This window comes from Megascapheus bottae, chromosome 13 (genome assembly GCF_031878675.1).
Source record: "Megascapheus bottae isolate mThoBot1 chromosome 13, mThoBot2.hap1, whole genome shotgun sequence".
NCBI lineage: Eukaryota > Metazoa > Chordata > Mammalia > Rodentia > Geomyidae > Megascapheus > Megascapheus bottae.
The window spans coordinates 5552184-5573032 of record NC_143521.1 but is presented as its reverse complement, the minus strand read 5'-3'; the positions used below and the strand labels follow the sequence as shown (position 1 = coordinate 5573032).

Sequence of the window (20849 nt, the reverse complement as noted above, 5' to 3'; positions counted from 1 at the left end):
AACTGGACAGAGATCCATCAAAGAAAGAGAACTATAGACCCATTTCTTTGATGAACAGCGATGCAAAACTTCTCAACAAAATACTGCCCAACCTTCTACAACAACTCATCAAAAAATTATACACTATGATCCAAAAGGATTCATCACAGGGAGGCAAAGCTGGTTCAACATATGCAAATCAATTAATATAAATCAACACATCTACAGGAGCAAGGACAAAATCACATGATTGTCTCAATAGACGTAGAAAAGGCATTTGGCAAGATCCAACACCCTTTTACGCTAAAAGCTCTGGAGAAACTGGGAATCCTTGGAACATTCCTCAGCATAATAAAGGCTGTGTATGACAAACCCACAGGTAGTATTATACTTAATGGTGAAAAGCTAAAGACATTCCCTCTAAAATCAGGAACGAGACAAGGATGCCCAATCCCTCCCCTCCTCTTTAACATGCTATTAGAATTTCTAGCCAGAGCAATAAGGCAAGAAGCAAGAATAAAGGGGATCCAAATAGGGAAAGAGGAAGTAAAACTTTCCCTCTTTGCAGATGACATGATTCTGTATCTAAAGAACCCTATAGACTCCACTCCCAAGCCCCTTGTGCTGATTCAAAACTTTGGAAAGTTAGCAGAATATAAACTTAACCGTCAAAAATCAACTGCCTTTCTCTATGCCAACAGTGAAGGGTACAAGGCAAAAATCAGGAAAGCAACTCCTTTTGCAATAGCCTCAAAGCAAATAAAGTACCTAGGAATTATCTTAACTAAGAATGCAAAGGACCTTTTTGATGAAAACTTCAAAACCCTGAAAAAAGGAAATTAGAGCAGAACTGAGGAAATGGAAAAACTTCCCATGCTCCTGGATTGGAAGAATCAACATTGTGAAAATGACAATCTTGCCAAGAGCTATCTACAATTTCAATGCAATACCCATGAATATCCCAATGTCATTCTTTAAAGAAATAGAAGAGGCAATCCAAAATTTCATATGGAATAATAAAAGATCCCGCATAGCAAAAACACTTCTTAGCAGAAAGAACAGTGTTGGAGGAATTTCAATATCAAACTTTAGACTCTATTACAGAGCTATAATAATCAGAACAGCTTGGTACTGGCACAAGAACAGATCTGAAGACCAATGGAATAGAACTGAGGACCCAGATATTAAACCACAGGCCTATGGCCACCTAATCTTTTTTAGGGGGCCAAAACCTAGAATGGAAGAAAGACAGCCTCTTCAACAAGTGGTGCTGGCTGAACTGGTTAAGCACCTGCAGAAAAGTAAAGTTGGATCCTTCTTTGTCACCCTGCACTAACATTAACTCCAAATGGATCAAGGACCTGGAGGTAAAAGCCTACACACTGAAAACTTTACAAGAAGGAATAGGAGACACAGTAGGCCTCCTTGGCACAGGTCGAAACTTTCTCAATGAGGACCAAGAAACACAACAAATCAGAGAATGGCTGGATAAGTGGGACTACATTAAATTGCAGAGCTTCTGTAAGGCAAAGGACATAGCTAGTAAATTAATTAGGAAGCCTACAGAGTGGGAGAAGATCTTCACCAACCATACAACAGACAAAGACCTCATATCTAAACTACATCAACAGCTCAAAAAATTGAATCACTACAAAACTAATCTCCAAAGTAACAACCATCCCATTAAAGGATGGGCCAAACACTTAAGAGAGTCTTCTCTGAAGAAGAAACAAAAGTGGCCTATAGACACATGAAGAAATGCTCAACATCTCTGGTCATAAAAGAAATGCAAATCAAAACAACTCTAAGATTCCACCTCACTCCAGTTAGAATGGCCAGGTTCAAGAAAACTAGTAACAACAGATGCTGGAGCGGATGTGGCCAGGAGGGATCACTACTACACTGTTGGTGGGAGTGCAAACTCTTTCAATCACTATGGAAAGCAGTATGGTAGTTCCTCAAAGGACTAAACATAGAGCTCCCCTATGATCCAGCAATTCCACTACTTGGCATTGACCCAATCGTCCAGAAACAAAGGCACACTAAATCCACTAGCACAGTGATGTTCATTGCAGCACTGTTTACCATAGCAAAGATATTGAACCAAACCAGTTGTACCTCAGTTGATGAATGGATCAACAAGATGTGGTATTTATACACAATGGAATTCTATGCTGTAGTGAGAAAAAACAACATCACCCCTTTGTAAGGAAATGGGAAGACTTAGAAAAAATCATATTAAGTGAAGTAAGCCAGACTCAAAGGAACATAAGCTCAATGGTTTCTCTCATTTGTCATAATCAGTAGAAACCTTCGGCTCTCCTAGAAAAGATTTACAATAGAACAAAATCTAGAGACATTAGGCCAAATAGTATGACACTAAATGTAAGGACATCTAGGATAAGGAAACAAAAGCCATGTAATGAATGACTGTTTTTCTTAGTGTACTCTGTTATCTCTCATCTCTTTTGCCATCCCTTGGTTATCTCATATTGTTACAATATTTCACCTTGTTTTCTTATATATTGTATATGTGCTTATATGTGTGTTATTTGAAATTGGATAGGGAAGGGGGGAAATCAAGATAAGTTGGGGGAGGTGGGAGGGAAATGGGGACCATGTCATGAGAAAGAGTATCAATGTTTGTGATGTTATGCACCTTTTATCTATTAATCACAATAAAAAAATTGTGGATAATAAAAAAAATGAACTCAACTGAACTTTTAAAAAACAAAACAAACAAAAAAAGTGTGAAACATTGCATATTTGGAAACTAAGTAAAAGCAGTAGCCAAATCTGTTTAAAATATAGTTCCTGCGTTTCATTAAAAAAAAACAAATAGCCAAATAAGAATGTATACAACAGATGAGATAACAAGGTGAAATACTGGAGCAATATGAGATAATGAAGGGACAGCAAAAGTTATGAGAGGTATCATAGTACATTAAGGACAACAGTCATTCATTATATGGCTTTTGTTTCTATATCCTGGAGTTCCTTTCATTTAGCATTGTACTATATGGCCTTATGTATCTAGGTTTTGTTCTATTGTAAATCTCTGCTGGGAGAGCCCAAGGTTTGTACTGATTATGAGAAATGATGGTGTTTTTTAATTATTTTCTACTGGATGATTTTTGCAAGGTTCTGTCAGATTCTATGGTCAGCAACTCTTCTTTAGTCAACCAAGAGAGATTCAGAAAGTGACGATTCAGGTTTCAACATCTGTCACTAAACAGAATTGGGTGTAAAGCCACAAAAAAGAAATGATTCTTGCCTTTTTTGGTGCAAATAAAGCACCAAATATAATTCAGTCAGCTAAAAGAAATTCATATAATATGTTGATAATTCCAATAACCTTTTAGTGTGATTTTATCAATTTTAAATGTCCTAGAGGAAATATTGAGGGCCTTTTGTAACTGCTTAATAGCATTTAGTCTATTTGTGTGAGAATTAAGGAGGTATAAGAGTATCATTCACTTTTGCTGATAAGGTTAATTCAAAGTTTATACTAACAGATTGTTAGCAATTTCATGTATTATGATTGGAAAGATTGGCAATCAATAACAATGCACTCTTAGAGGATAGGACCAACTGAACAAGAACAGCTTGAGAACCATTACAGAGCCAATACTATTTATTTCACTAATGGAAAGGTCTCAACAAATGCTCCAAATAAAATTCTTCCTCAGTGAAAGCAATTCAAAATCCAAGTTTTAAAGTAGAAATGACTTCCTACAGCCTTATGAGATTATTTTATAAAATAATTCTAAAGAGTAGGAATCAATGGCAGAACATATTAATTTGTATCTACATAGGGACCTCTTTATCAAGGAACTGTAGACTATGTGAAAGAAGATGCTTTAAACATTGAATTTCTCAGTTAAATGCAACAAGGTTATTTTAATTAGTTCATTGAATCTCATCTTTTGTAATTATTTCCACAAAGCTAATAAAATAAAAAGTTGGAATTAATTTGGTTATCCTCTCCCTTATTCTTTTGCTCCTCTTTATAATGCATAGTAGACCAGCCAAGATGCTTTCAACAGGAATAAAGTGTACTGAAGAGAAAAAAACTATAAAATATATGAAGTGGAATACAGATTCTCCACAAAACAATTGATGGTTATAACATTCCTCCCCAAACTACTACTGTTAAATAACTCTTTCCAAAGCTGACTTTAGATCATCTTAGAAATGATCCCTTTCCTTGAAACAGCAAAGCAGAATGATTATGAGAGCATGAGTTTCTGAGGAGGACTAGTTTCCAGTTAGGGAAGAAATTGCGCAAAATATTGCGAACGGTCTGCTCTACTTGCAGAATGATTGAACATGCCCTTCGAGCAGTATTTCCATAAGAAAGAAGTTTCCAGTTCCAGCTGTTATTTGAATGCAAGAAAATCACTGAAGAATAAACTTAGTGGTGTCTGTGGTGTTTCTATAAAAAACAAAAACATTCATGTGGTTATACCTGGTTGCAGACGATGTTTGCTTTGTAATGTTCTGCCTGTTGTGTATACTGTTATTGCATAAAACACAAATGTCTGATAAATTAGGGAGATTTCTGCACTATCCTATTTCTTTTGTTTACAAATGTCTTCCCCATAATCTTTTACACACATACCTGTAAGTAGAACTGCTTCTAAGATGAGGAAAGCTAGAAGAAAACAACTCTTTTTTCTTTTCTTTTTTTTTTTTTTTTTTTTTTTTTAGAAATGACCTGGGTCAAGAAGATTCCTGGCTCTTTTATTGCCACTTCAAAGCCAAACCAGATAAACTGGCTTAAGGTACTACTTTGGCATTGAATGGAATTTGACACAGCTGTCTGAATAGTATGAGTTTTGAGTTCATAGGAATTTTGCATGAAAGTCTAGCCTCTGCTCTCCAAATGGAAGAGTCCCTGTGCTTTCTGTTCAGTGATGCCAAGCATTCCTTTTCTGTCCCCTCTCCCAGGAGACTTAGGACTTCTAGTGGTTCTGACAGTTTCATATGAGAATTGTTAGCTCTGGTGCTCAATTTAAACTGTTTGTGTTTCCTCGCCAGTATGTTTCAACCAGCAGCATGGATTGCCAGTGGAGCTGGACAACTGGCATGTCACAAATTCCTGGATGTCACATGTTCTGTCTCTTGTAGATAGCCTTTGACTCATGTATATCGTGTTTGTCTACTAATTTTAGTCTGTCTAGAGTCCAATCAATTTCATCAGTTATCCTCAAAGGGTGACTCCTTGTATCAAGTAGCACTCATGCTTCCCTGGACCTTTCTCACCCCTCTGATTTGATTTAAGCATATTCATGGAACTAGTTTTCAACAGAAAATTTGACTACTGCTTCAGGACACTGTGTCCTCGTGGTTTGTCTACTGCTCCAAAGATAATTAGACTGAGAAATATTTAAGTCTCAGATATTAGTAGATTTTTTCAGACAAGTTATAGAAATGTTTTAAAGGGAAAACTTTTATTTCTAAAGAGAATAGAACCTGAATTATGTTGAGTTAATGTGGCATGTGAAACAGAATAAACATAGAAGACAATGGTTGCATCTGCAACTCTGCCTAAGGCTTTACAATTCTCTGTGCAATTTGAATAATAAATACCAGGTCCAAGAATTATCCTGGGGAATGAAGGAAGAGATCAGTTGAATAAAGAGCATTATTTTGCAGTGTGAGAGATTGGAAGAAATATATTGATCTTTTCCTTCTGTTCAATTACAATATAATGCCAGATTAAATAAAACAAACCATAAAAACATTCATATTTGATTATGCGTATTATCATACCAAGATGACAGCAAGCTTAGATATCTATTTTAAGCCAGTGATTTCTACATATTATTTTGTTCACATTTAAATTATTATTGAACTGAAATTTTAAACAAAACTCCTTCTAAAGGAATTATATATAAAAATTAGTATCTTCAATATTTCATGGTAAGCACATGACAAGTATGGTTTCTATTTTTTCTTGTGTTATATAAAGAAAATAAGGTTTAAATTACAATAGACATCCAAGAAATCGAAAGATGATGTACTACTTTCAAAACCTATTCTCAAATAAGATGGAAAATCAGGGGAAATGGATAAATTCCTCAAAACATGAAAACTGCCTAAGCTGAACTAAGAAGATATAAACCACTTAAACAGGCCCATAACATTCGGTAAGATTGAGGAACTAATCAGGGGTCTTCTAACAAGGAAAAATACAGGTCCCAATGGATTTACAGATGAATTCTATGAGACTGATAACAGTTGAAGTATTCCACAAACTAGAAAGTGTTAAATTCCAAACACAATCTCTGAAGCCAATAATATACTCATAACAAAACAAGGTAGGGACCCAATGAAAAAGAGAACCACACACCAATTTCACTAATGAACACAGACACAAAGCTCTTCAACAGAATGCTAGCTTTTATCTATGTATGTGGTACCAAGGAATCAAACCTAGGTTTTCATGCATGCTAGGCAAGCACTCTACAACAAGGCCAAACTCCTGGCCCTAGTCAGAAACTTTTTGAAGAGCATTGGGGGCACATCGGACAAATGAGATTAGATAAAAATTAAATTTCTACAGTAGCAGCTGGGCCAGGGGTTTGGCCTAGTGATAGAGTGCTTGCCTAGCATGCATGAACACCCTGGTTCGATTCCTCAGTAATACATGCACAGAAAAACCTGGAAGTGGTGCTGTGTCTCAAGTGATAGAGCTTCAGCCTTGAGAAAGCCCAAGGACAGTGCTCAGGCCCTGAGTTCAAGCCCCAGAACTGGCAAAAAAAAAAAAACAGCAGCAATTTGGGGCCCTTCCTAGGGTATAACAGAAGGCATTAGCAGCATTTCTAGTGATCATTTAGCTAATAATCAGTCAAAAGGTTTTGAATGTCTCTACTACAAATCACTCTTTTCCAAAGTATAAAGAGTGAATATTGTTAGGAAAATATTTGAAGCTATGCAAAGATCCTTTTCTTTCCATCAGTTTTCACCCACTAATCGCAGCAGCCATTAGTGACAGTAATAAGTGCCTATGTAATAAATATTGTTAGGGCAATTGTTCAATGATAACATTGCAGAGATGAAAATGTAAGTTATCCTAAGTTGATAATTTTATATTGTATATTTTTACTGAGTTATTGTATTATGTGATACATATGTGTAAATGATGTATGTCAATTGAAACAGTTACTAAAAACCCATTCTACATTTGTTAATTACAATTATTAAATTAAAAAAAATTAAATTTCTGCACAGCAAAGGACATAGATACTAAACCAGAAAGACAGCCAACAGACCTAAAGAAGATCTTTACCATCAGTTCATCTGACAAAGGCCTAATAGGCAAAACATACAGGGAACTCAAGAAAGTAACCCCTCTCCAAGCTAATAAACCAATCACAAAATGGGCAAAGGAGAGAGTTCTCAGAAGAGGTAAGGATGGCAAAGAAATATATGAGAAATGCTCAACATCTCTTGTCATAAAGAAAACACAATTCAAACAGCTCGGAGATATCATCTCACTTCACTTATACTGGTCCACATTTTGAATTCAAACAAGAACGAATGTTGGCAGGGATATGTGGAAAACAGACCTCTCTTTCACTCTTTCACTGTTGGGGAATATAAATTAACACAATCACTTTGGACAGCAATCTAGATGTTCCTCAGGAAACTACTCATGGATCTTCTCTCTCATACTCCTCCTGGGTATCTCCCCAGAATATTACAAACCAGGATATTATAAAATAAAATAAAATAGGGTATCAATGTATGGGAATTAATGTACCATTTAGCTGGCAAATATCATGTAACCCTTCTATTAATTATAATAAAAATATATGAAATAAATAAAAAATTTAAAAAAACACTTGGACATTTATGTTTATTGATGTACTATTCACAATAACCAAATTATGGAAACATCCTAGATGCCCTACAAAAGATAGGCGAATCCAAAACTATGGTACCTATATACAGAGCCCTTAGGAAGAACAGTATTAAGTCATGTGCAGGAAATTGATGGACATAGAACAAATCATGTCAAGCGTGGTAAGTAAAGTTCATAGAGACAAATGACACGTGTTTTGTCTTATATGTGGAAGCTAGATCCAAAATACCCTGAGACATGGTAAATTACATAGGACTCTAGACACTCACACACAGTGAGCCCAAAGAAGGGTACTCTTAGGAGAAGAACACAAAGGTTCAATGCCTATGTGTCTCACATCATATAAAATAATGATTTTTGAAATGGACTTTAGGAAACGGAAACAAGAGGAATTTTCTTTGCTTTTGTTTTCTTTTTGTTTTCTCTGGCTTGTTCATTGATCTATTTGGGGGAGTAATGGGGCACATAAATGGAGGCAAAAAGAATGAATGAATATGGGAGGGCTACTTATGTTAAAATGGAACTATAAAATTTGTGAGTCGGGATGAGAGGGAAAAAACTGGGAGAAGGAGTGACACTGACAAAAAGAAGTATACACATTACCTAATTTGTAACTGTAATCACTGTACAATAACAATAACAAATTGAAATGAAAATAGGGTCTCCTTAACCAAATCTTTGACAGGCAAGTATTTCAAAGATGCAGATATCCTTTCATCTGTCTCCCCACTACCATCCAATGGGCGCTAATACTGTCTCAGTTTCTAGGAGAAAAAAAAGACCAAATTACAGAAAGGATGGCTATTCTCCATTTCTATCCTACATTTTAATATTACAGCCAGAGATAAAGAGGTATCATCAATTTCATTGGCCCCCTATAGGAAATACACAGATGTTATTAAATGTTACATATGATAAACAACTTCTTTGAAGTCTGACCTTACCAGAATTCAACTGAAATAATTAACATTTGAAAATAACACTAATGAAAGCTATGATAGAAGACATTTGCAAGGAAAGGCATTTTGGAACACTACTAAAAGTAGAACCAAAACATTTTGTTAGATTCCTTTCCCACCGATAGGTTGAAGATGGTCACATAAGATGGAATCATTGGAGTGATAACTGACATACTAAGGGAAAAAAAAAACTATTCTTCAGCCACAAAATGCAGCCCAGTTAACCATGTAATCATCAACATTTAAATCTAGCACTGATAGATTTACATATGCATCTTCTCTATTTGGGATCCTGAGACTGGAAGGATAGTGGTTTGAGGCTAACTCTAGACAAATAAATAAAAATCACGTCCCCTTTTCAACAGGTGGAGGAAGTTGTAGGAACCTGTTACCCTAGCTACATGGGAGACTGAAGTCAAGAGGATCATATTTCCAGGCCAGTCCAGGTAGAAGAGTCCATGAGACTCTATCTCAGTGGAATAAGCTGGTTGGGTTGGCATGCATCTATCAACCCAGCTATGATGGTAAGCTTAAAATAGAGAGATTGACAAGAAATAAGAGCCTATTTCAAAAAGTAATAATTAGTACCAAAAAGGACTACAGGTGGGCTCAGTGGTAGAATGCCTATCTAGCAAGTGCAAGGCCCTGTGTTCAAACTCTAGTACCAGTACCACACATAAATGTTTTCACATGTTTAATTATTACTTCTATGTATCCTGTCATAACATGAAACTATCCACAAGAAGCAAGAAGCACATTGCCCGATTGTGAACATTCATATCTTCTGAGTTTGAGCTAACCCAACAGGTCTGTGTGAGGGAAAACTACAATAGAACTTAAACACTTTAGGGTAGTACTTATGAAAGCAGAAAGTGAACGTAAGTTCTTCCATACCTAAACTACCTTATACCTTCATTCCATTTTAAAAGGATGACTAGATCAGGTTTTCAACAGAAATGTTTGTTTATTCTCCTTTTAAAATATTACCATTAAATTCAACTTGAATAAAATACACAGAGTATTTGATCCCTACTAATCACCACATCAACATTACCAGCAGGTGACTAAGTATCTTACAATCACATCTTTGTTCTCTTTCCTGACTCCTGAACCATTTTTCTATGATCCATGCTGCTAAATGATTGCTCTATACCATTTATTTACAAGTCACAGCTTTGAAGTGTCATGAGGAGAAAAACCTCAGAAAAGAGCAATTGTGCCAATATTACTCACTCACTCAGACTGATACAATAAGTGAAATACTATCACTTCAGGCCTAGATTTCCTTTTCTTTCATGTTTCCTCCACAATTCCAAGAAATCAAAATTACTCACACAAAGGCAGACCACATCATTTTTTCTCTCTAGAAATGATCCAAAACCCTCTCAGAGATCGTTTGGGAAAGCAAATCCTGAAAGAATCAAAAAGACTACAGAGGATAAAAGAGCGAGAGAGACAACTGCAAACTGAATGGTTAATATTTTAGGGCAGAGTCTGCCCAAAATGACAAATTATTTCTTACATTCTCTCCACAGTTTATCTTTTTTCTCTTCAATCTCTATGCCTGAACTGCTGGCCTCAACTGTAATTGCTTCTATTGCTCCATTATGAGTCATCCTAGAGTCATCTAAGTCCACCTTGGAAAATCCTTCTGGAAAAAGAACACCTGATAATGTGATATCTCTGTGAATTATGATTTCTCTTCCCAGCATTCCTATCCATATTTGGACTTTGTAGTTATGGAAGAGCCATTTTTCTTGTATGAAGACATAGTAAAATCTTCCATGTAATACATTCATTTTATGATTAAATCATTCTTTCCTAGAAAAATGACTGGGTAGGAGGTGATATATTTGATATACCGTTTTGGAAAATTTAGTGGCTGTGAGAGATGATTAGCAGGCTTTTCTCAAGCTCATCATGAAATGAAAGTAAAGGGAGGACAAATCAATGGAAAGATGTTCTTGGATGAAAAATGTCATGTGCCAATGGAAACTTGTAAGGACTCCTGACAGATGCTCAATAGCCCTCACCCATCTCTGTAGAAGAAAAAAAAGACAGGAAGAAAGAAAAAATAACCAAGATCTGGACAGCCTGAATTTCATGTGTGATACAATGCTTAAAACTTCTACACATAGTGACTCTTTTCTTTATCTCTCCTGAAGCTGAGCTTGACCAACAGGACTTTTAGTAATCTATGAAAAGTAAACTACTAAAAGTAATCTCCTAGCTATCATTTTTTTCTTTCTTTACACATGAAAAGCACATAGGTTCTAAGTCTAGGACTCTAAGAGGAATACAGGTGATTCTTGAATGTTACTGGTCATTTTTCAAAGCCCCAGGAAAAATGTTACCCTATGTTTGACTATGTGAAGACAATTATTGAGAGCATTTTGGCTCAAATGAAATATCATTTATGTCTTCTGGTTGCTCAAAATGAGAACTTCATTTTTTTCCTTCTGAGTATTCTGCTCTCTTCCCCCTGCATTCCATGCAACTGCTTCCCAATGAGAAACTGATCAGGAAGCAAACCAAAGTATTCAGAAGACAGCTCCTGCTAAAGAATAAAAGAATCAATGAAGAGTCTCAATGGTAGAAAGTTACCAGATGACAAGTGTTCAGAATGAACAATGAATGGAAGCAGCCTTCCTGTGTCTTCAGATCCCATAATGATGGCATATCACTTGCACATGTATCAACATGGAGAGAAGTAGGTAGGGAAAAAACTGTGTTACCACTTCCTTCACTGTATATGAACCACATTTTTCCTTTATGGATGTCCATAATCTCTGAAATCAAATCTTTTCATGTGCTAGATATTTTGCTCATCTTCCAAGTGACAGAAAATTTGCACCCCCAAGATCTTTCGCAGCCCTCATTTTAAATCCTGACAATCAGAATAACCCAAGTGATGGATTCAGTAGTGGAATAATGAACAGAAACATTTCCTTTGAAAATCTGTCATTGGAGATGCTTGCTTCCCAGGGACTGCAGGAGAAGAATGCGAGTGTTCAGGTAAAGCATCATGGACAGAGCAGTACAGTTTTTATTACAATATTCTCTGTGATGTGGTTAGGAACTGAATTTGTCTGAGTATCTTTGGAAGTTAGCTTTCTAATCATCCTGGCAATTATCTTTAAAAATGGTTTCTGTGTAGATTATTTGAAATGGAATCTGTTTTCCAAAACTAAGGACATTAACAAACAAATAATCTCCCATCTATTTTTGTTCAGTATAATACCATCTTCTCCAAATTAGGTTTATAAGGCCTTTTCTATAATGTTAAGAGAATAAAGTATTATCTTCTTCCTTTAAGAGAAATGACAATATTGAGGTAAGAACTGTATAAAATGAAGTGATTGCTGTTATTATTTCTCTCTTAGCATTTGCAACAAGAGACATAGCTGCTAGGGAACAATGAAAATGAAATCAATATTTTGAAGTACTTGAATATTATAACCATTAAACACTCACATTCTAGGCACATGCTACCAAGCTATCTATCTAAGGAAACATATGTAGGGGTGAGATGGTACTGAAATGGCTCTCAATCATTCCCATCTCCTAGTAATCACACACATCAGCACAATTGTATGTGGACTGGACCCAGAAACTTGCTTCTATGGAAGTTCTTCTTTCCCCATGAGCCTAACATAAGTGTAGCCCTTATCAACACTTCTACCCTAAACAGAGTTCAACCATGCCTAAGTCATAAGTCCAAGAGAACTGACCACTTAGCTGTTTCAAGCCACTTGGTTCAAATTCAATTCATAGTATAGTAATGGACACCTAATGCAAAATGAAAGAATAGACTTTGGAAACACATACAAACTTTTGGATTAAGACCTTTAGTAAAACTGACAAGTTTGTTTGACTTTTATTAAGTGGTGCAATCCAGCTGAGGAGATATTGAATACTATTGTGGTGTATTGTGGCTGAAATGGTACATACATTGCGGAGAATTAGACCTGGTCAGGAATTTCTCATTAGGGAAGGAAGTTTGTGGGGGCGATAGAATTGTAATATTCAAAGGTGATTTTGGAAGAGAAGATGGTTTACTAGGTAACAGAATATAAATCTCCTTTACTCACCAAGAGATATTTAGTAAGCTTTACATTGTTCTTTAATGTGTTAGAAGTTATATTTTGAGTTGGGGAGAAAGTAGCATGCTAAGACCTGGTTTAGCTAGACTGACTCAGAACTCATAAACTCAGGTTAAAATAAACTAAGCACCTTCTGTTCATTAGCAAGAGATGATTATATAAACTAAATGTCTAAGAAGTTTAAATGGAAAAACATGAATCAAAGGCATTGTTTGAAAACTAAAGTATATGTCTAGGTCATTATACTATAATCAGGAGCCGTCTGCTGGCCAAAGGAATGAGTGATTACTTGTAATTTCAAGAGGAATTATGAGGAACGACAAGTTTTAGAGGACAACTTGCTACCATTTTAAAAGGGTAGGTCATCTATATAACTCATCCAATTATTTAATAGGATCATTTCAAAACTAAAAGGATGGGAAATAATCTTTGGATAAGACAGAGACAGTAAAGTGAATTATAAATCCTCTTTTCATCTATTTATTCATAATAAAATCCTACTGCTGCTAATGGACTCAAAAGAACATCTAGTGTACTTCTTACTCACTTGGATAAGACTATGCCATTAACCTGGTACTTATCTGTCAAAACCCCACAGAATTCCATGAAAGGTAATTTTATGACTGTTTATTAGCAAAATTCCAGAGCCAAGTACAGATGACAATGTTCTCAGAATACTTCTCTCATATTTCTGCCTGATATTGAAGATACTATTATGCAGATCTAAAATTGATCTTTCAAGTGATAACTTTGCCAAAAAACTCCTTTTGATTCTTCTCTATATGTAATTCTGTCAGTCTTTCTTAGAACATAAATGTCTTCCTTTCATTCTAATCCTCCTAATTTCTAGCATTTTTTCCTGCTCCTGAATGTCTATATTTTGTAATCCTCCACTGAATTGCTGCAAGTGAGCATTCTTTACATTTTATAGACTATGGAGGTACAGAAGGCATAGTAGTGCACATTTCTAATTCTAGTACTTGAATGGCTAAAGGAGAGCAATTCTGAGTTTTGGTAAATAGGATAGATACCATGCCTCAAAAAAATAATAATGAGAAAAAGAGAGGAAGGTAGGAAGGAAGGAAGGAAGGAAGGAAGGAAGGAAGGAAGGAAGGAAGGAAGGAAGGAAGGGAGGGAGGGAGGGAGGGAAGAAAGGGAGGGAGAGAGGGAGATAGAAAGAAAGAAAGAAAGAAAGAAAGAAAGAAAGAAAGAAAGAAAGAAAGAAAGAGAGAGAGAGAGAAAGAAAAGAAAGAGAAGAAAAGAAAGAGGGTGGAAGAGAAGGAAAGTATGAGTGGGAGTCTGAGAAGAAGAGGATAAAAGAAGGAAAACAAGGAAAGGAGAAAGAAGATGGGAAAGAAGAGGATAAAGAGGAGGAGAGGAAGGGGAAGAGAAAGGAAAGAAGAGGAAAAGAGGAGAGTGGAGGGGAAGGGAGGTAAGGGGAGAGACAGAGGACGTAATAGAAAAGGGGGATGGGAGGAGAATGGAAGAGAAAAGAGAAGAGAGGACAAAAGAAGAGCAGGGAGGAGAGGGGAGCAAAGAAGAGAGAGGAAGAAGGGGAAGGAGAAAAGAAGGGAGAGGAAAGGAAAGTAGCAGACTTGTGGGGAAAAAGACAGGAGATGAGAAGTGTAAACTGCATGAAGGCAAACAAGATTTGGTCAAGGAAATGAGCTTTACAACTTGGGAGGGGGTGGGGGAAAAAGACAGGACAGGGTAATAATGTTAAAGAAGTAACGTACTCACTACTTCAGGAATGTAACCCCTCTATACATCACTCTGATAATAAAATTTAAAGAAAAAGACTGCCTGATGAAGGCAACAGTGTTAAGAATGGAAATAAAATGATTTTGGAAGACCCCATCTAGACAAGAGCAGTAGTATCTGAGTTGCATATCTACCCTCAGAATCTTGTCTGGATTGATTCTACCAGAGGAAAAAACTGGACAGTAAAGAGAATGGGACTTCCCAACGTGAAATGGACATATTATAGTCTTTCACTGAAGGGAAAATAATTGATGTGCACAGCTAAAATCACCATAGTTCTTACAACAGTCTTTTGCGATTTATGCTGTTTAACCACATTTTACTGTTCATGATTCCTAACTCTCAAATTCTGAACTCCTTCAATAGTCAGATGATTCACAGAATAAGTTCTATCATACAACCAAAACTATTTAGCATCTGTGAGGATAATGCCGCTGCCACATGATCCTGTTTTTTTATTGTTGTTTTTTGTTTTGTTTGTGTGTGTGTGTGTGTATGTGTGCGTGTGTGTGTTGTTTTGTTTTGTTTTTTTATGTTTGTCTTTTGTGGGGCTTTAACTTTGCTTGACTGTAGTCCCAGAGCTTTTTCTTTCTTTTTTTCCATTCAAGACTAGTGCTCTACCACTCTGAGCCACAGCCCCACTTGCAGTTTTCTGGTTGTTAGTTGGCACTAAGAGTCTTAAGGAATTTCCTGCCTGAGTCTGCTTTGAACCATGATCCTCAGATCTCAGCCTCCTAAGTAGCTAGGATTCTAGGCCTGAGCCATTGGCTCCCAGCATGAAGTCCTCCTTTACTCAATTCATCACACCTGTTAAGCCTTCCCTATGACTGCTGTGTCTGGGGTGCCACCAGGCCCTTTGAGCTGGTGCTCATCCTTGTGTCTGACCACGTTGTGCAAAGCATCAGCTCAAACCTGATGCCTTTTAGGATTCCTTCTTTCTGTTTTGGACTTTGCTAGTTTTCTCCCCCATTGTCCTATATTACCACTGCCACCCATGGCAATAGGATGGGTCACAACTGCAGCAATACACAATATCTGGAACATCCTGGCAACTCAAGCTTCATTCAGTGGAGAAAGTGTCTTGTCTGACACTCTAGTATTTCACTGACATCCATACTCAACCTCAAAAGCTTGTCAGCAAATGTAGGGAAACACTAATGCTTATTTTGCTTATAGCTCAAGTACATCATTCATACTTGTTTTATTCCCTACAATAGTATCCAATATAAGGCTTGATCTAATGATGTCAAACTACCCTTTGGCATCAGTACTGTCTTGTGATCCTTTCTGGTTACTATTCATGTCATATTAGTCTTTGAAAAAAGTTATTCTAACGAACTTGACCTTCCTTGCTACTATGCAAATGAAGCACCATTATTCTCAGCACATATTGAAGAGAAAACAGAACTTCTCTCTATGGCCCATATTTAACAATCATATTATCCATTCTAATTATGCATCTCTGCAATTCAAATCTAGTATTTACAAATATTTTGTGTGTACACACATATGTCACAGAGCCTGTAAACTCATAAATATGGAGACGGAAGATGAGGGCAGAAATTATGACTGTTCATTTGTCTTGGTGTAGTGATGATAGTACTGGGACATTAAACCAATCAGTATGCTTCAAACACCTCTTTCTCATTAAGGCAGAAAATAAGACTGAAAATTGAAAGACAATTAAAACCGTATATGACAAATACATACAAATATATCCATTGATAAATACAATTAATGCAATATATTTATGTATTAGTATTACATTATATACTAGAAACCTGTGCTCCTTTGTTCATTTATAATATGGAGATTACTAACTCTCTCTCCTAACAAGAGGAAAAATTATGTAATGTTGGCCAATCAAGCAATAGGACTGAGACTGGACCGAGGTACCTCCATGCCACCAATTCTATAAATTAGCAAATGATTTTTGAAGTAAGTGCAAGATGTTTGCATTTGGTGTGTGCTATATAAAAATCTTCCAGTAGAAGTAAATGTAAAAAATACAATGAACAAGTTACAAAGTTAACCAATGGGAGCAACTTTTTGTATGTTTTAACTTTATTGAACCAGTACATAAGCAGGTAGGGAAAATATGCTCTATAGAACACGTATTACTTATGTGTGAGAAAATATAACTGATAGAAAGAAAAAGACCACATTGGGCAACTTCATTTTCACTTCTCTTTAGGTGTATGCCAAATACCAGGGCTGTTCCGACTGTCATCATCTAATAGTGGAAAAAGAGGAAGCAGGAAAAAAGAGCAGGGATAAGTGGTTCTGTGGATCAAAAGATCACCTTAGGTACCCAAGAGAGCCTTTGAGAGTCTTTGGCTAACTGAAGAGCAATTCAACTCTCCTAAAGAAGAGTGAAAATTGATGATGAAGAGGTGGTTGGTCTAAGGCCAAAGTACATTGTAAAATATTAATCTGAAAATTCAAACATGAAATAAAATGTATTTTGTATGTGTGTTTATTAAATTCCAATTTTAATTTTTATTATTCTTAAATAGTTGTACCAAGGAGTTTCAATTCAACCTGTCAGTTTATGAGTACAATATGTCTTGATCAATGGCACCATAGTATGGAAAAGGGAACAGATTAAAATGTAAAGTTACAAAAATGGCACTGTAGCTCAAGTGGTAGAGCATTAGCCTTAAGCTGAAGAAAGAGCTCAGGGACAGCACCCAAGCCAATAGTTCAAGCCCAGAGACTGACAAAAACAAAACAAAAGAAAAAAAAAAAAAAAAGAAAAGGAACAGTCATTTAGGAAGTGGCACTGTGGTCAACATGATAGAGCAGTAGCCTTGAGCTGAAGAGTTCAAGGATAGCACCCATGCTCAGAGATCAAGCCCCACAACTGACAAAATAAATAGATAAAATAAAATATAGTTACATTTAAGGACTTATAAAATTTAATCGTATATTTATAAAGGAAAGGGTTAAAGATTATGGAGACACATGCATAATCATATTTTATGGACAATTAAATAATCTCATTGGTTACTGTATCTGACTTTATTAAATGGTATATTTACTGTATATATGTTTGTTTATTTAAAATATGGAAGGGAATGTGGGAAAACAAAATGATTGGGAGGGGTGGGGAGTGGGAAATGGGGACAAAAACATGACAGGATATATCAATGTGTGAGAAGTAATACATACACTACCTGACAAATGTACCTGTAACTTCTCTATATATTACCCTGACTACAATTTTAAAGAGAGAGAGAGAGAGAGAGAGACAGACAGACAGACAGACAGACAGACAGACAGAGACACAGAGAGAGAGACAGAGAGAGAGAGAGAGAATAAAATTTAAAAAGTCTATAGAATTGGGGCCGGGGGTTGGCCTAGTGGTAGTTTGCCTAGCCTGCAGGAAGACCCAGGTTCGAATCCACTGTACCATATATATAGAAAAAAAGCTGGAAGTGGTGCTGAGATTTAAGTGGCAGAGCTCAGGCCCTGAGCTCAAGCCCGGTACTGGCAAAAAAAAAAAAAAGTCTAGAATGTAAGTAAAGTTTCCTTGAGATGTTAAACAGAACTTAGAAAATATGTTGTGGGGAAGGCTTGAGGTCAAATTAAAAGTTCCATTTGACCAGAAGATCCAGTTTGTAATATTAGCAGTGAGAAGTCTAATCTGAGAAAATATTTTAGGCTGACTACTCTTAGGTTTAAGACCAGCAACACATCATCACAGCAACACTGGGTGTACTGGTTGTTCTTTGAAAAAGTGGATTAATGTTGCACTGTGTGGTTTGAAAAAGAAAGCTGTTGGATTCATAAAAGGTGCTGGTAAAGTACAATCGATGAAACCAAACAACTTACTGGATTTAATAGTAAGGCAGAAGGGAATGCAGAGCCAAAAGTCAGCCCACTATTCCAGAGGAGCAGTCTAAACAAAGAGCTCTAAGAAGATTAAAAAGGAGAAAAAAATGAGCATTATTATCTTAAATATGCAGAAAATGAAGAGAACAAAATGAAATTTATGGAAAAATGCTAATTCATGACTTGGTAAGAATTTGATGACTCTAGAAGTAAAATCAAATGAGAATCTAAAATATTCAATTCTCTAATTCACAAGAATTAGCTGAGAAGTCTTTAAACTGGAGAAATTAATATCCCATTATAGCAATAAGGAATTTAAGGGAATACATTTGCTTAAGAATGAAAGTAAGATAAGGTATAATTCAGACTTTTCAGGTTACATAAAAGAACTAAAATAGTAAGGGCCACCTGCCCGTAGGACAGTAAGACAGAAGTTAAGTATTGTTAAAGCACTGATAAATAATACTAATATATGGTAAGCATTCTTTTTTTTTTGCCAGTCCTAGGCTTGAGCTCATGGCCTGAGCACTGTCCTTGGACTTTCTCAAGGCTAGAGTTCTACCACTTGAGCCTCAGCACCACTTCCAGCTTTTTTTTTTCTATATGAGGTACCGAAGAATTGAACCCAGGTCTTCATGCATGCTAGGCAAGCACTTTAACCACTAGGCCAAACTCCCAGCCCCATGGTAAGCATTCTTTTGAAAAGTGCTTTACTCCAATACCACCACCACTTCTGTTCAAGTCATGCTCAGAGGGGAAGACACTGTGGCCCAAGACATGATTGGTATAAAGAAAATGTCATGTGAGGGAGCAACTGGAGGTTCAACAGAGTGTTTAGAAGATACCGCCCAAAGGAAAAAGTGGCTCTGGAAAAGGGGGGAAGGGGGATTCAGCTTCTGGAAGTGACAGTGCTGACAAGAAAGCTCAGGGCCCCAAAGGTGGTGGCAATGAAGTAAAGGTCAGACACATTTTGTGTGAAAAGCATGGCAAAATCATGGAAGCCATGGAAAAGTTAAAGTCTGGAATGAGATTCAATGAAGTAGCCACCCAATATGGTGAAGATAAAGCCAAGCAAGGGGGCGACTTGGGCTGGATGAGCAAAGGGTCTTTGGTGGGACCCTTTTAAGCATTTGCCTTGGCTCTGAGTGGGATGGATAAGCCTGTACATATAGACCCACCAATTAAGCCAAAATTTGGATTCCATAGTATCATGGCTGAAGGGAGAAAATAAAATCATACAACTGAAGAAAAGAAAATGTCATGTGAACAATGGACCGTCCCATGATTGGTATAAACATAGATGGATTGTTGTGACAGATAGAAACATTCTTGTTCCTTCCTCCCTCTGCCTGCATAGATGGGATGCTCAGCTCACACCTTTCTGTGCTGCCTTTTTGGTATTAAAACACAAGGTCTCCCAAAAGACTTACTCTTCAGTCAATTTTTCCAGCTTTTCTGAGTTAGTAACATGAAGAAATAGACCCAAAAAAGCAGTAATGGTAGGACAAAAGTAAGGCCAGCAAGCTGTGAATGGGAGAGACAGGCAGCAGGTATTAATAAAGATTATCTAATGAGTAGTGGAGAATTGTAACACTGAGGGCCAAAACCTTAGACACTTCCTAGCTTCCAAAGCCCTAGGGTTGACTGGCATTCTCATCCACTGGGCCACCTTCTAGTACACACATCGCTGTAATAATTGGGGAGCTTCTGCTCACTCACTCATAATTGATCCTTATGTAGAACTCCAGTTGGTTGATAACAGAGCCAAGGTGAAGCATTCTTGAAGTTAGTTTTCCTTTCACACAGTTGCTACAGGCAACATGGTTTGACCAAGCCCTCTCTCTTTTTTTCCCCTTTTTTTTCCATTTTAATGTATTACAAAGCAGTTCAGTGACCCCTCACCTATCTCGAGAATTATGTTCCCAAGATCCCAGTGATAAGCGAAAATCTGTAAACAGCAGCATTGTGTATCTTCCCTGGTAGATCACCATGATACAGCAACAGATGAATGAACACTTTTGGTAGCTGTGCACTCCAGCTTTGGCTTTTCCCTGAGGCTGATGATATGTTCAACTGTACAGTTCTATGACATCAGGAAGTGACAGTAGGCCAGGCAAACCACCATCAGAAAAAGCAACCAGATTACACTGGCATATTATGTTGCTAAGCTGACATGCTGAGAAGTTAGGGTTTAAAATGCATCTTCACGGAACGGAAGATGGCGCCGAGACAATAGGGACGCTGCCTAGCTCTCTCTCACAAAAAGAGAGAACCAAGGAGTCAGTCCCAAGAGCAAACTACCTTAAGAAATCCACAACAACAAACTCAAAAGGCAACAGAGAA

General features: G+C 36.8%; 1 long non-coding RNA gene and 1 pseudogene across 1 annotated transcript in view; both read left to right on the top strand.

Moving 5' to 3' along the window:
- The window catches only part of LOC150055452 (uncharacterized), a 34510-nt gene extending 24125 nt beyond the window's left edge, over positions 1–10385 (top strand). Inside the window, exon 3 of the long non-coding RNA XR_016537430.1 lies at positions 10344–10385. This is a non-coding gene — a long non-coding RNA (uncharacterized LOC150055452). The remainder of the gene's footprint in view (positions 1–10343) is intronic.
- A 9020-nt stretch (positions 10386–19405) lies between these two features.
- LOC150055451 (peptidyl-prolyl cis-trans isomerase NIMA-interacting 4 pseudogene) lies at positions 19406–19737 on the top strand (annotated as a pseudogene).
- Positions 19738–20849: the final 1112 nt, after the last annotated feature.